Source organism: Cavia porcellus, unplaced genomic scaffold (assembly GCF_034190915.1).
Source record: "Cavia porcellus strain 051 isolate PalLab524CR breed Dunkin Hartley unplaced genomic scaffold, mCavPor4.1 scaffold_20, whole genome shotgun sequence".
In the NCBI taxonomy this organism is placed as follows: domain Eukaryota; kingdom Metazoa; phylum Chordata; class Mammalia; order Rodentia; family Caviidae; genus Cavia; species Cavia porcellus.
In genome coordinates this window covers 64,866,123-64,881,164 of record NW_026947503.1, presented here as the reverse complement: position 1 = coordinate 64,881,164, position 15,042 = coordinate 64,866,123, and the positions used below count along the sequence as shown (strand labels likewise).

At 48.2% G+C, this 15,042-nt stretch overlaps 1 long non-coding RNA gene across 1 annotated transcript; it reads right to left on the bottom strand.

Moving 5' to 3' along the window:
* Positions 1 to 4,769: 4,769 nt before the first annotated feature.
* LOC111755353 (uncharacterized) lies at positions 4,770 to 9,507 on the bottom strand. Its single transcript, XR_010041535.1, has 4 exons — positions 8,966 to 9,507; positions 5,753 to 5,827; positions 5,379 to 5,440; positions 4,770 to 4,962 (listed from the first exon to the last, which is right to left on the bottom strand). It is a non-coding gene; the product is annotated as an uncharacterized LOC111755353 (long non-coding RNA).
* Positions 9,508 to 15,042: the final 5,535 nt, after the last annotated feature.

Sequence of the window (15,042 nt, the reverse complement as noted above, 5' to 3'; positions counted from 1 at the left end):
CCACCAAGGACCATGAAGCATGGTGGAGAACTTTTGCTGCCCAGCACGGCCTGGCCCCGCATGCTCTTGTACTGGGCCCAGCTGGCCTGGATCTGCATTTTTCCCAATTAAAAGTGGGGCAAGGTGGGAGCCATAGCTGAGGACTCTGTGAGAACTGCTGACCTCACCAGTGAGTCTACATGGACAGGACCAGGCTGACCCTGCCCATCTCTCTCTCTCCTGTTCTCAAAAGCAAAGAGCTCTTCTGGATGTTAGAGAACATAGCTCAAGTCAGAGGGTTAGCGTGCCTCTGGGAAGCGAATTGTTCTCCAGTGTTTTGTCTTCCCCCTAAAATTGCTGGAGGGCAAGAGTGGCCCCCTGCATTTCACCCATGCTTGTCAGAGGTGACCACTTCAAGGCCTGTCTCCTTGTGTCCTGCTAACCCTTTCCTGCCAGCACCGACGGACTCTGTCCCCCTGTCCAGGCCTTCCGGGATGTCACAGCGGTGTGCATAACTCTCTTTGGTCCTCAGGTGTTGGGAAATTGTTTCACTGTGCTCATGGCTCTGGGGATCCTTTGTCATGCTTTCATGGTGTCTAAATCCCATTCCCAGACATGTCTCAACCAGTTATGCACACAGGAAAAGAAGGGGCATTGTTAGGTTAGATTCTTCAGACAAGCGAAGACCAACTCTCGGGGTTTCTGCTAGCAGAATTTTTTTTCCTGAAAAGGATCACAGTTTCTGAAAATGAATTATATACTTGCCTATGACCTAATTTAGAAAACACTATGAGTAATGAGTTCTGAAACAAAATTTTTATCTTTTATTTCCTTAGCATTTTCCCACTAATGGAAATAAAAACAGGAGTAGCTAAAGGAAACACACTTGAGCCTGGCTGTGTCCAGATGGGTTACCCAGCTATGTGTACCTTTATCTACATAAACATTTAGTTGCATGATCATGCCAATACATATTTGCAGTAAAAATAAATTATTATTTTGACTAAACTTATAGGGGGAGGGTTATGCATTTTTCTGTCATTTTGCTCACTCACTTGATTTAAAAATATGCACATTTGAAACTGACTGACCCAGGTAATGCAGTGGAGTTTCGTTTGCAGTCACCTCATTCAGTGTCACCCAGTGAGTCCACCGATGCAAAGATTAAACAGGGTTCACTCGGTTACTGATTAACCGCCTCCTTTATTTTTCGTCTTTTATGCATGCATTCTCCTGTTCCTTTAGTTGTTAGCTCTGACCCTTGGTTTTCTCCCACAAGAACGCGTTCCAGGTAGGAGCCAGGTAACGTGCCTGGATCTATAATCTTCCCAAGTGTCTCACTCAAATGATTTTATTCAGCTCAACTTTCGAGAAATCACATTGGTCAAACAACCTAGCAGAACCAAAAACTGGCAAAAACCTGATGATTGATCAGGTTAGGAAGTAGGTGTCAAGATGGTTTGGCAGCAAATAACAGAAAATAGGGCTAAGATTTGTTTAAACCATTTTAAAAGTGCATATCCCATAGAAGAAGCCCAGAAGGAGCTGATTGCAGGTCGTCTAACACAGCAGCTTTGCCCCAGGTGCAGCGTCTGATCTAGCTGACTCCACACCACATGTGTCAGGTGCCAACCTGCGTGTGGAGGTCACAGGTGGCTACACACTTTCGGCGTCCTGTCCACAGCAGTGTGTGAAGGCTGGGACTGTGAGCCTGCTTCCTTCCGTTCTTTTTCAGAGAGTAAGGAAAACCAGATCAGTTCCTCTTATGAACCAAGATCAATGCCCCGTGTGCACTGTAGGCTGCTCTGGGGTGCCCTGAAGAGCTTGAAAGCAAATCTTGACAAGGTTCAGCCCATCCTAAGGGGCTTATGTCAAACAAAACCAGCACATAATTTGAAGCAACCTAACAAAATCTGACACAAAACAGAGCAAACCACACAATAACTCCATTTAAAATTTACCAGGTATACAAAGAACAAGGAAGATATGACCTATAATTCAAAAAAGGAAAACATAATAGAAACAGGTAGAGAAACGGCAAGGTAGGAGATTGTGCCCAAATGCTTAGTGTGCTCAGAGGAATACAGGGGAGATGAACTGATAAAGAGAGATGGGTGTCATGAAAAGATCCAAGTGGAATTCCTAGACATGAAAAATACGTTATCCAAATGGGATTACCAGCAGATTAGACAGCAGATTACCAGCAGAAGGGCCAGCAAACACATAGGCCAACAGAAACTATACAAAGGTAAGGAAAGAAGAAACTAAAATAGTCACAAAGAATCCGTGCCCTGGAGGGCAATGTCATACTGATAACATGCATGCCGTCTGAGTCCTAGAAAAAGAACAAAAACAGGGAGAATATTAAAATACTTGAAGAAAAAGTGGTCCAAATTGTCCCACTTTGATGGAATTATCCACAAAACATTTAGGAATCTCAATGAACCCCAAACAGAATAACCACATTTAAAAAAAAGATACATCATAGTCAGAAGCTGCAGAAAGCCAGCAATAAAGACAAAATTGTGAATGCAAGGGGGGAAATCAGGATACATTACATACAGAAGAACAAAGACAAGAGTTATAGCAGATCCTCATTGGAACATTTTTAAGGGAGAAGACGGCAAAGCCTTTAAAGTTCTGAAATAAAACAGCTGTCAACCTGGAATTCTATTCCCAAGGAAATTATGTTTAAACAAGGAAAATGAAACAAATTATTCAAACAAATCCAGGCTGAGAAAATGCCCCACCAGCAGATCAGCAAAACAAGATGTTAGGCACATGGATGAGCTCCCCACAAGCCAAACGATATACTTCATGCTAATCTCAGCCAATGCAGAGCTCTCAGGAGATCTGAGTGGGCACCGAGTGGGCAGTTCACCATGCCGAGGCAGGCAGGTCTCTCAGAGGAAGTAAGAGCCACGCGTCTCTGCACTCCTAACCCAAGGCTTTCAACAGAGAGGAGGGAAGCCTGGTAATTCCACGCTCTAGCTGGGCATGTCAATGCTTTCTCTCCAATAATTAACAGAACGAGCCAACAGTGAGTCAAGACCGGCAAGTACAGCCAGCACTGGTGCCTGTCATGCTAACTGGCAGGGGTCAGCCCACCCCCTAGCGCGCACACAGCATTTCCAAAATGGCCCACAAAACAGCCTCCATAACTATGAAAAAGTGCAGCCACAGAAACCAGGAGAGAGCAAACTATGTTGAAATAAACTAGAAACCAACAACAAAGAGATATCTGGAAAATACTCAAATATTTAGAAATTAAACAATGTGCTTCCAAATAGCCCAAAGGCAAAGAGATGAACTCAAAACAGAACAACGTGAGCTGCCCTGGAACAGTGCTGGGGTCCACGTTTACAGCTAAATGCTTGTGACAGAACACGGGAGGTCTTGAATCAATAACCCAACTCCCCACCTAAGTGAATCATGAAAAGAAGAAGAATTTAAAGCAAAATAAGCAGAAGGATAGGAAAATAAAGAATAAAATGAGTCCCAGAGAAGGAAGTAAAGTGATAGAAAAAAATCAAGGAAACTGAAAGATGATTCTTTGAAAAGATAAGTGAACAGGAAAAACTCTAAGCTGACTGATTTTTTACAGAGAGAAAACGAATGAGTGGCATCACAGATGAGAGAGGTGTATACCTACAAAATCTATCAGCAGTAAAACAAAGACAATGGAATTAATGTGAATAATTTTATGCCCCCAAATTGCAGCTTTAAGGAAATAGACAAATTTCTTTTTTGTTCTTTACTTTTTTCTTTTGAAAAAAAAAAAAAAAAACAGAAAAAAAGATAAAAATGATACAGAATTTCAAAACAAAGTAATAGGAAATTAATGCTAGTTAATATATTGCATATTGCTATCTTCAAAGCAGTTCAGATTATAAGATTTAGGCATAAAAATGATCAAACAAGCAAACATTGAAAGCACAAACTGGTCTTTTTGATGAACTAACGGATTAGCAGTATAGTTGTCTGCCCTGTGTATGTACACACACACACACACACATCTGTCCACCTGTGTGCGTGCAATCTTTTCCCTTCTTCCCTTTCCCTTTTCCCTGTCTCAGATGTTCTTTCCTTTTGAGCAGTTTCTTTCTCTTTCTTCTCACAATATTTATTATGCATTTCGGATCTTCTTTATCTTTCCATTTTGTCTTAAAGGGCATAAACTATTCAAGCAAAAATACGTAACTTCAATCATCTTCTATTAATAATGAAATTTAAAGTTTAAAACATTCTCAAGAATGTTTGCTCCTATGACTTTGCTGGTGAATTAAACCAAACATTTAACTCAGAAATACCACCATCTTTTCTGTGCAAAGTCCTCCAGATAGCAAAAGAGGCAGAACGAAGTTAATAAGGCAGGAACATCTTAATATCACCACGAGAAGCATTACAGCAACAGAACAGAAGCAGCTCCTCCAGAGAGACACAAAATTCCTTAACAAACTGCCACAGGGTGAGTGCAGTAACGCATCAAATGCAGACTGCGATATGGCTAAATGGAGTTTATCCAAGAAATACAAGGTCAGTTTAACACACTGGGAGGCTTCTAGAAGAAAAGCCACGTGGTGGCCTCAGTAGAACCAGGGACAATGCAGGCGATGATGGTTCCAGGACTCACAGGACACCAGCACCACAGATGTTCAGTGCCTCGTGTACACTGCAAATTGTCTCTGGACACACCAGCCCCCCTTTCCTTAGAACACACCAGCCCCCCTCCTGTGAACACACCAGCCCCTCTTCCTGTGAACACACCAGCCCCCCTTCCTTAGATCACACCAGCCCCCCTTCTTTAGAACACACCTAGCCCATCATTCCTGTCACCTTCTGAAGTGCTTCCAGACCTCCTGTTTCCCGAAGGTCCTGTGTCGTGCAGTGGTGGCTGCCCTGATGTCCTGAATCCACTCAGAAGGTTCCCCTTTCACGGCCATCTTGATCTGGGGGAAGACCCAGAACAGCTGGGCGCCAGGCCTGGTGGACAAGGTGGATGAGGACACACGGCGACGTTTTATTAACAAAAGTTGGGCTGGGGATTTAGCTCAGCGGCATAAGCGCCTGCCTTGTAAGCAGGCAGTCGTGAGTTCAATCCCCGGTACCGATAAAAAAAAGGAAAAAGAAAAAAAAAAGAGAGAGAGAGAGAGAAAAGTTGCGGCAAGTGTTTCTGAATCGATTCAGGACATCAAGACAGCAACAACAGAACAACTAAGATGCAAGAAGGAAGACCTCCCACACCACTTCTGCAAGTGGCAAAGAGGGTGGGATAAGGGTGCTCCACACGAGGAGGACAGATGGCAACGTGCTTCTTACTGTAATTGGGTTTTTTGGTTTTTTGTTTTTCTTTTTTGAGATAGGTCTTGCTATGGAGCCCAGGCTGGCCTCAAACTCACCATGATCCTCCTGTCTCAGCTTCCCAAGTGCTATGATTACAGGTGTGTACCACCACAGCAGGCTGTAATAGAATTTTTTAAAAAATTTAAACATGCACCATATTTTTAAAAAATCAGCTCTAGTGTATCAGAAACACTTCAGAGGTACAGATTCAGGCAAAAATTGGGCCAGAAGCCTTTAACTAAGCCAGCCCTCTGCAGAGAGCATGTTCACCCCCGAGGGAGAAACTGCCTGATGTGCAGATCGGCATGCCTCCCTGAAACCTAGATTAAAGGCAGGCTTTGTTAGCAAGAAGAAAGCAGGGCTCCAGCCACCAGTGCCTTCTGCCTGGGGCCCTCCCTATGCAAACTTTAGAGAGAAAAGCTGCTCTTACCAAAATTAATCAGGCCAGGGAAGAAGCTCAGTGGCATATCGTCTGCCTGCTTAGCACAAGGTCCTGGTTTGATTCCTGGTTCCAAAAAAATAAAGTAAAATAAAATAAATCATATATAATCTCTCGTAATTAGTAATTAGACTGCCCTGTTCATCATAATGTGAACGCAGAACAGCTCTTGACTGAAAACCCACATACTAAGCAAACTCTCCCAGCTCAGTGAGCAGCAAACCCAGGGAAGAGATCAAGTTATGACACTGTGACCAGCACATGTGGCGTGTGACCTCGATTAAACTGCCTGACCCTGCCCTCCATTCGGGCGATTTTATTTTCAGTCCTCGGCTGCTGGCCTTCTGGCTTATGACCCCGTTCTCAGGGAGGCAGCGCACACCCTGCTCTGTGTCTGAAACGCCTTTCCCCGCTCCTTCCGGGGTTCTGCTTCCTTCTCCAAAGGAAGAAGCTCTGAAATTGAAGAGGTCTGCCTTCAACCAGTGGCTCTCTTGAAAGTGGGCCACGGCTGGATTGCTGGGTCATCAGTTTGCCTGGTGGACCAACAGCTGTGCCGTGCAGTCCTAGTCCTTGGTGAAGAATCTGGGCATCAGTGAGTTGAGACCTGCTATCTGCCTTAAAACAGATAATCTGATACAACAGTAATCAGTGCATTCTCAGGGTCTGCAGGCCCTGAGCACCTTAGGAATGTGGGTAATCAAAAACAAACATGCTGTCTTCCTTATCTCAGCCTCTTTCATTCAGGGAAGCTAAGTTAATAAACACACAACCGCTCTGCCCTGTAATGAAAGGTACTGTCTGCCGTGCTGGTAACACATGGAAGATGATAAATTCACTTTTGAATTTATTTATACCTCAGTATTGTTCTCTGCACACACATGCTTTCTTTCAGAAGAAATGAAAACTATGTAGCCCATAGCACTTTTCGGTTTAGTCTTAGTTGTAGGAAGCCCTGACAGCCAGACCCACCGCGGAATTATTGCGAAGATGAGCCTAGTCTGTGTGCCTTGATGGCAGAAATGCTTGCTTTTGGAAGTGGCCTCTCTGTGCGCTAGGCAAAACACAGAGGTCGCATGACTCACCTCCTTCTGATGGTCTTTCTGCCCTTTGAGAAGCTCTCATCCCATCCTCAAGTGGGAGGCACAGGATGGAGATGGCACAGGTCAGAAGGAAGGGACAGTCTCCTGACTAGGCCCTCGAGGAACCCCACACTGTGTTAATAATTGGCACTCCTGTTTGCAGCTTTCTCCCCTCCCCCCAGTACTGGGCCCTTAACTCAGGGAATTCACACTGAGCTGCACTCCTCTTCCATTTTTAAAAAGCCCCCCAGATGGGGTCTTAAGTCTCTACGATGTAGTGGCTGACCTAGGACCTGCAGTCCCCCTGCCTCCGCCTCCCCAGAGTGCTGGGGTCACAGGACTGCACCTCTGTACCTTGCTCTCTACTGCCTCTCAGTGGGTGGGTGCCAGATGTGGGGATGTCCTGATTGCCTAGGGTGCCTGATCCTCCCTTCCCTGCCTCCCTTCTTTCCCTCTCCTCCTCACTCTGCTCCGTGGGGAATCCCGAAGCTGGGTGCCTGCTCTTTAGTCTCCCATCCACGTCGCAGCCTGACCTACAGCAGAGTTGTGATCCTCTCACCGTCCCTGGTTCTCCTCCACCACAGGCACACGCTCTGGCGCTTTCTTAACAATGTCCAGCTAACTGGATGCAGTGTAAACGACTTCAGGCTCCTTCCTGTCCTGCCTCAGGATCGCGACCACCAGAGCTGACTAACAGCCAGGTAGGTGTCTGGCAGCATCGGTGAACACAGCCTGCCTCCGCCCCGCAGGGCTTGACAGAGGCGTCTGGGAGGTTTCCAGCCCTGCGTGTCTGCCATGCGAGCTGGCATTAGCCTGACCATGCACCCTGGCACGTGCGTGGCTTTGATTCTCCCATTTCACAGATGATTGTGTAATCCTCATACTGATGTTTCACTAGCTCCTTTGGGACCTGCTTTGATTTCCTTTTCTATTCTGTAGCTCACAATTCTTGCCCTCTTTACTTGCACATTATTTTTTTGGTCTTTCTATTAATGAAAACAGGACCACAAGCCTTTGTTCTAAATTCCAAACTCGGTTCCCCTCTACCTGGTTTCACTGTAGTTTAGGGACTGTGCCTGCTTCCTGGTTGATAGCTCCCACCAGCAAGCATAGCTATCTCATCCAGGTGCCCTGGGAGTCAGGGAGAAGGCCCGGAGGCCCTCATGTCATGTCTGGCCTGTGGCAAGCTCTGGTAGCTGTAGCTCTGACAGTTGCTGTCATTATTAGGAGCCTTCTACCCTGCTCAGTGTGTTTGCCTCATTCCTGTTATTTGGAATATTTTGTCCTAATTCTAATGATGAATTTCTTCTCGGTCCCTCAGCTCTCTCTGCCTGTGGTGGGTGCCTGTGTGTCAGGGGCCTGCATTGCAGCTGTGGCCCCAATATCACCGGCTCCTTAGCCCGGAGTTGACATGAAAGCACCCCCAGAAGGCCGCCCCACTGCCAACCCACAGCATCATTTGGGTGAAAATAAACAATGTGACTCTGAATCTGGGGGTGCTCTGTGACACTGCAGAAGCGGACAGCTGGGGCTGTGGTTCCACGGTGGATTTTCCCTCCCGAAACTCACGGAGAAATCTGACTGTGTTTTGCTGGCAGAGCTTGAAAGTGGTGAGGATGCTGCAGATGCTCATCCCATAGGAGGTGTGGGTGGTCACCAAGAAAGGGCACGGAGTGTTTGGTGCCCTCCTCGGGCACCTGCTCACCCCTCCACTCTCTGCTGGGAGTAGACATGGCCTGAGCCTCGCCAGCCTTGCCCCTGAACTTGCAGCCTCCAGAAGCATGCCCAAAAGGGAACTTCTGCTTTGGTAAAGGACAGCTGGGATACAGCAATAGAACCTGGGCTGCGTTATAACCGCAGCATATGGACTGAGACGCTTTCCAGCTGTGCGACCTGTCTCAGGACAGTCTGTGTCTCCAAGCCTCCCTTGTTTTTTCACCTGGAGGTGAGCACCGAGCAGCTGGTGTGGTGCCGTGCATCGTGCTGTAGAGCATTGCTCGCACGTTCGGTAACTTTCTGGCCACCTTTCCGCCTCTGTCCTTTGCCTTCCAGCTCTGCCTGCCCCGGCCCCACCCCGGACGCCCTTGCACAGACGCCTCCCTCTGCCCAGGAGCCCCTGCCTTACCTTGGTGTCCTGCAGCCCCTCGGCCTCCGTGTGCAATCACACAGAGGAGCCTGAGCTCTTCTTGGCTGGGTCTTCAGTTGCAGTCTGTGTTGAATTTGCCACTGCTGCTGCTCCACGGTCAGTGACTCGGGTATCATCAAAGCCACGCTCGGCGTCCTCTCCGCCTGTGCACCTTCCTAGCTCAGTGTTTTCATTCTCAGGAAGAAACGGTCAAACCCCCACTCTCCGCTCTCATCTGTATCCAATTTGTGAGCGGAGGGAGTCTCTTCTCTGCAGTCTCTTTATTCTCCATCCTCCATTCCCACGACCCTGTCCTGTTCAGGCCTCCTTCCTCTCCTCAACCCACATTATTAAAAAAGACTCCTGCCTTTGATTCCACTCTGCTCACTGCTGGGAGATTTTTCCTATGGAAAAAAAGAGATCCTTTTCCATAATTTCCCACTGCTTCTGCTTTGAGTCCAAGCTCCTCACCTTGGTGTCTTCAGTCTGCACAGCGGGAGCCTCACCCGGGTCTCCAAGCCTGGTCCCCACTCCCCACTCCTTAGCCAAGAGTCTCCAGAAACAGATTCCAGCGTGACCATTAACATGTGGGTGCTTTATCTGAGAATTGCAAATCCATGGCAATGAAGAAGATGGGGAGGAGAGGGAGAGAGGCAGGAGGCAGCCAGAGCCCCACTGCTGCACTGGCATGACTACGGTTGGCACTGGGGAAGCCCGATGGAGCTGGGAAGATGCCCCCAGATACTCCCTAATTGAGGCTGCTCCAGGGGCTGCCAGGGTCTGTGGGCAGCACATGCTATGGAGAATGGGGTTTCCCGGGCCGACCTCCCCACCTTTGCATTCTCATAAACCAAAGGTCAACCCACAGGAAGTAAAGTGCTCGCCACCTCTGGGCTCCATCACCTGTCTCTTATGGTTGCTGCCTGAGGTGCCTGGCTTGCCCCAAGTGCAGGCTGCAGGGAAGGGGAGAAACTCCTTAGCTTTCAGGCTGGGGCTGATAGGCGACGCCAGCTTGATTCATGTTCCAGACAGCATGACCGTGGCTGTCCTCCATCCTAACTTCCGGTGAGTCTCTTTCCCCACCTCACCTGTTTGCCACAGCCTTCTGCATTTTGTTCTTCCTTTCCCAATCATAGCAGTGTCTCAGTACCCATGGGGGACTGGCTCCAGGACCTCTAATGTCACCTGTGGACCCAAACCTGAGTCTGTCCCATAAGCTGGTGTGGCATTCGCATATAACCTATATCCATCCTCCTGTACACTTCCACCTGCCTAAAGGTTACTTATGCTATTGAATACATTGTAAATGCCAGGGGCACCTTTGCCGTGCAGCGTTTGGGGACTAAAACAAGGAGCATGATCTGCATAGTTCAGCACCGATGCAACTCTTGACGGCCTAACTACATGGCCATGTCCTCAGCGAGGTGGCACTTGCCACCCTTGGGGACTTGAGTCTGAGCTGAGAAGTGCACAGAGCGAGGACCAACTCTGCTCGTCCTCCATGACTGTGAGAGTCTCAGTCCCTGGCTGCCTCCTGCGGATGTGTCCTCCTCCTCCTCCTCGTGTGCTTCTCTCTCTGGGGAGGACTCCCCATTGCGGGAGACTCCACTTCTTTCTTGCTCCCAATTCTTCTTATCAACAAGAAGGGGTACATGCTTTGGTCTCCCAATATCAGCCAGCTGGCAGTGTCTGATTCCCAGGCTTTGAACCCTGTGCTAGTGAACAAAGATGCAGGAGCCTCCGAAGGTCAGGCAGCTCCCACCGCGCTGTCTGCCCCGGCAGGTGACCTTGGCCGAGGAGTCTGCTGCCTAACATCTGTGGCTCTCTTGTGCCTGTGTATTTTCCAAGCTCTGTCTTCCAGGGCCCTGTGGATTCGGTGGACCCTTTGTTCCCTGTCACTCTGTTATCTTTCCAACTCACTTGCCTTTGTAGAAGAGGCCAGAGTCAGCTTTTGTCATTTGTAACTCGGAATTGTTTGTTTATACTTTGTAGGTCACATTACTTTCTGTCACCCCAGAAATAGGAGAGCACTTGGAGATGTTTCATGCTTGGCATAGCCAGAGACGGAAAACACACACCTGCACCCAGCAGCACATGGTCCCCGTCCATAAGTGCTCATCCGGCTTCAGACACGGGGGCAGGTGTCAGGGCCAAGTGAGTGAGAAGGAGCACAAGTTCTCTGTGTAACAGGAAAAGCATGTTAATAAAATCAATCAGATGCTGCAGCAGAGATCGTAGGACAAAGCACATCGGTGGCACAAAGTGTTTCCTGACTCCCTGGAGGAAGGGGAAGGGGACCTGGGGGGAGACGCTCTGGACAGACAGTGGGGACTCCCAGGAGGAGGGAGGAAGCTGGGCACCATGGCAGAGGGTGATGCCCCTGAGGTCCGACAGGCTTGCTCTGAGGGAGGCAAGCAGTGTGGCACTGGACCCAGGCAATTCTACTGTCCTTGTCATGCCCCTGAGCAGCAGGGGCCCTGAAGTGTCACCGTGGACTTGCAGCCACCAAGATACTTAGGGAGGAGTGGAGGAGTTACAGACTTACTCAGAATAAGCCAGACAAAGGCTGCGAAGCACTGCGTGAAGACTCAGACCGAAGTCACTTTATTACCATCACGCGCTGGAGACGGTACAGTAGCTGCTGCTCCTGGAAGCAGATTTCTTTTTCACATGTGACAGAGTGTAAAAGCCAAGGAGCTAACACCTGTAGGACCGCAACGTGACCTTGCGGTACTGCACGTGCATCCCCTGTCCCGCTGACATCTCTCCTGCTAGGAGAAGGCCGCCTGGGCTGTGAACCCAAATTCTTAGTACTAATGTCTTCTTTTCAACATTCAAACGTTGTCCTCGCCACTAGATCAAACCCAGTTTATAATATCTGATTCTAAATTAGCTTTTTGATCAAATGTAGAGAAAAGCAGCTCTCAGAGAAACAAAAGTAATGAATACTCAAGGATATTTGCCTTCACTGGGGACAAACTGGAGTTGTTAACAGACAGTACAGGAAGCCCCAGGAACAGGCTGACAAGCATCTCCTCCCCTCACATAGCAGATGAGAAGGATACCATGACATCTGGTAACAAGTGGTCTCCCAAACCCCTCCTCCAGGCTCTCAGGTAGATTCCCTGATCCTACTGCAAGCTTTGATTTCCCTGCCTAACTTTCCCATGGCAGGATTTTATGGTTCCAGATACCCAGCAGGCAGGGGTGTCCTGCAGCGTCCAGGGGACAAATGTTGTTTACATGTCCCCACCAGCAGCTGTCTTCTAGCCCCCTGCAATTTGGCTTCCTCTTCCTCTATAAAAGAAAAACAACTCACCATGTTCCCCAAAGACCAATCCCCTGCCAAAAAGAAAAAAGTTAATCCCTTTAGTTTTGATATAGCTGACGAGGATTTTGTGGTCCTCCGCTTGCTACTTGGCTTTCAGAGAGATGCTCTTTCCCAATATCCGCCCTCCCCTGAACACCCACCTTCTTCCTTGGTAAACAGGAGGCAGAGGCAGTCTGTCTCTTCCTGCATCCAGCTGTCTTGCCACACTGTGTGGCCACATCTGCCCCTGGACACCAGGGCCCCCCACGAGCCCCAAATCACAGTCCCAGCGGAGCTGAGTTACTGCTTCCTAACCACCGACCACAGCAGAAGCAGCTAATTTCTGAGTGCCTGCCTGGTTCTGCAGTGTTCAAGGCCGCCATGTCACTTGCTTCCCACTTCTTGATGTAGGTCTTATATTGTCCCTCTGTTATAGATGAGGAAACTCAGCAGAGAAAGTTAAATAATTTTCCAAAGATTCGCCAGTCGAGTAAGTGTGGGAGCTGCTATTGGTGTGATCCCTGCACTAAGAGAAAAAAATTTTATTAGCACATTGCAGTGTGTGGTGATTATACTTATATGGGAAACCCAGCCTTATAGCTAAAGATCAAAATAAAGAGGGTCATAAGAAGTGGGAAGTCTTTTCAAATGGGGAGGGAATCAAGAGACGGAGGGATGGGGAGGAAAGGGTATGGGAAGAGGCCTGCCGTTACCACTGCTTTTTCTTGTGTGAAATGTTCGCTAAATATACCCTAGAAACTCAGATGCCTAAATGTAAAGGACTCAAGGCCCTTACACAATCAGTAAACATTAGAAAGCAGATGCACAGATGCTTTCTGACATTAAAGCGTTAGGCTGGGCTGTGAAGCAAAAGGAACCGTATTAGTGTGTTGAATAGCTACACTGGGACTCAATTTCAAGGGACATAAACCCCACTTGAAGTACTTAAAGGAACAGGAAGGCTTCACAGCCTGTGCATGGAAGGAAGGCTTGGAAACTCAGGATGGTGCTAAATCTCAGCTGTCCCTGCCTCAAACCAGGTCTCAGGCAAGGACTGGCCAGGTGCCAGCGGGTGGTGGGGGCAGTGGACAGAGGGGTGAGGTCTTATACCAGGTTTTTCTGGTGACCACAGAGCCCTGGAAAGATAATGCAGAGAGCACACGGCTGCAGGGAGAGCGCCCCACAGGTATCTCCTGAGCTGGAGAGCTGAGGGTTTCCCCAGGAGCACACTCGGAGGAATGCTATCCAAGGCAAAGCCAGGAAGAACCCTGGAGAGGAGCCCCACCGGGTCAGGCAAGGGGCACTCCTCACATCTCTGCTCTACAGAGAAGCAGAGAAGCGAGGTTCAGAAGTTCAGAAGTTCAGAAGCCCTGGGAGCCAGAAACCGACAGACGCATGGTAGAGGACACAGGCCAGCGTCCATCCTGCAAGCCCACTGCCCTCAGCCGCTTGCTCTGAACACACTGCCTGGCTTTCTTGGCATTGGGGTAATTTAGGTACTTTCCAAGTGTGCTTAAAAAATGGGCAAATCTGAGCTGAATGGTTATGGAGGGCAATGTTCTGACATTTTTACCGCTCCATTTTATCCAAGGGCTTCTGTCTGGAATTCTTTCTAGAAGTCTTTCTGCTTAACTTTGAGCCATGATAAATCATACTATAACTTCTGATGTTTCTTACTCCCCAAGGTGCTGAGTCCTAGCTGTCCTTGAAATCACAAAGGTGAGCTGCCTGCCTGGAGCTTAAACACAAGGTCCAGCTGACACTCAGGTCCGATTTCTAGGAATTCAGGTTCTAGGGAGTCTTTCCACTCAGGGCCAGTCCTCCACGATTTCCCGAGGATACTGCCGGATGCTGGGCTACAACCAATGGGTGCTGGTCCGCCTGCTAATGTGGGGACTTTACCCTATGAAATCACTTTTTCCTGCCCACACAAAGGTCACCATGTGCCCACTTTGCAGATTTGCGACCACACAAGAGACAATCTGTATAAGACACTTTAAAAAACGGGGGGGTACCTGACATAAATGAGCGCCCAAGCACAGTTACTTCTGTGCAGAAACAGTTCTGTAGACAATAGCTAAACAACAGGGCTACCTCACACACTGCTTCATTTACCACACCACCCTTCACGGTGACTTGTACCTTGTGTTTTCATAGTGGGGAATGTCTGAATTTAAAACTAGCAGTGACACCAGCTCACTCAGCTGCCTGGCATTGGTTTCAAAGCGCCAGGCTCCACCGTTTTCTTCTGTCCTTCCACGGTGTCAAAAACAATCGCCAAGCGTTGTAATTAGATTTCACTCCTCGTTCAAGGACCCGTGCTTAGAAAACCTGGGATCCGCAGGCAGCTCATATAAAATCATCTCCCATTAAATAAAAAAAGCCAAAATGAGAGTGTGGAGGATAAGACTTACTGTATTAAGGAACTTATTATCTTGGATGATTCTTTTGTGAACCCAACGTCAGTTGGGCTAAATGTTGCCAAAATTTTCATAGGAAACACCAGGAAATTTAAGAACTTTTTTTAAAAACCAGAAACGGGACATAATTTGAAAAAAGGGGAGAAAAATAAAAGCCCAAAGCGTTGGAAAGCTGCAGTCCTCGTCCTCTGGCCGTGAGGATGACTGTAATAGTGATGTCCTCCTTACCTTCCTTGCCTGAGCCAGGCACTTCGAAAGGCACACAAGGGATAGAGTTGGGATCACCACATGAAATAACGTGCATTACAGTACCAGACGTGCGCTCTGCAGCTCCCGCAGCAGCCGCC